The sequence below is a fragment of the Sinocyclocheilus rhinocerous genome, unplaced genomic scaffold, assembly GCF_001515625.1.
Source record: "Sinocyclocheilus rhinocerous isolate Xijiao unplaced genomic scaffold, SAMN03320098_v1.1 scaffold28530, whole genome shotgun sequence".
In the NCBI taxonomy this organism is placed as follows: Eukaryota; Metazoa; Chordata; class Actinopteri; order Cypriniformes; family Cyprinidae; genus Sinocyclocheilus; species Sinocyclocheilus rhinocerous.
This window is the reverse complement of record NW_015634398.1, coordinates 227-995: the sequence shown is the minus strand read 5'-3', so window position 1 is coordinate 995 and position 769 is coordinate 227. Positions and strand designations below refer to the sequence as shown.

The 769-nt window shown below is 42.8% G+C and overlaps 2 non-coding genes across 2 annotated transcripts; both read left to right on the top strand.

The window, feature by feature from the left end:
* Positions 1–292: 292 nt before the first annotated feature.
* Positions 293–364, top strand: trnac-gca (transfer RNA cysteine (anticodon GCA)). The gene has a single exon. It is a non-coding gene; the product is annotated as a tRNA-Cys (tRNA).
* A 312-nt stretch (positions 365–676) lies between these two features.
* trnac-gca (transfer RNA cysteine (anticodon GCA)) lies at positions 677–748 on the top strand. The gene has a single exon. It is a non-coding gene; the product is annotated as a tRNA-Cys (tRNA).
* The last annotated feature ends 21 nt before the right edge of the window (positions 749–769 follow it).

Here is a 769-nt window from a genome sequence, read left to right as displayed (position 1 = left end):
TTGTAAAAATGAAGGATCTAATTTCCTGTGTGCGGTTTTGAGCTATTGATTTTATTGGGGTATAACTCAGTGGTAGAGCATTTGACAGCAGCTCAAGAGTTCCCCATTTCAAATCTGGGTGCCCCCTTTGGACTTCGCAGCTTTAGGTTAACTTCAAATCTGGGTGCCCCCTTTGTACTTGTCAGCTTTAGGTTAACCGAAGCCTTTACTTTATAGTGAAGATGTTGTTGTATGATATTGTAAAAATGAAAGATCTAATTTCCTGTGTGTGGGTTTGAGCTGTTGATTTTATGGGTGTATAGCTCAGTGGAAGAGCATTTGACTGCAGACCAAGAGGTCCCCAGTTCAAATCTGGGTGCCCCCTTTGTACTTGTCAGCTTTAGGGTAACCGAAGCCTTTATTTTGACATGAAGATGTTGCTGCTTGATATTGTCAAAATGAAGGATCTAATTTCCTGTGTGCGGTTTTGAGCTAGTGACTTTGTGGGTGTATAGCTCAGTGGAAGAGCATTTGACAGCCGACCAAGAGGTCCCCAGTTCAAATCTGGGTGCCACCTTTGTACTTGTCAGCTTTAGGTTAACCGAAGCCTTTATTTTGACGTGAAGCTGTTGCTGTATGATATTGTCAAAATGAAGGATCTAATTTCCTGTGTGCGTTTTTGAGCTAGTGTTTTTGTGGGGGTATAGCTCAGTGGTAGAGCATTTGAATGCAGATCAAGAGGTCCCCTGTTCAAATCTGGGTGCCCCCTTTGGAACTTGCAGCTTTAGGT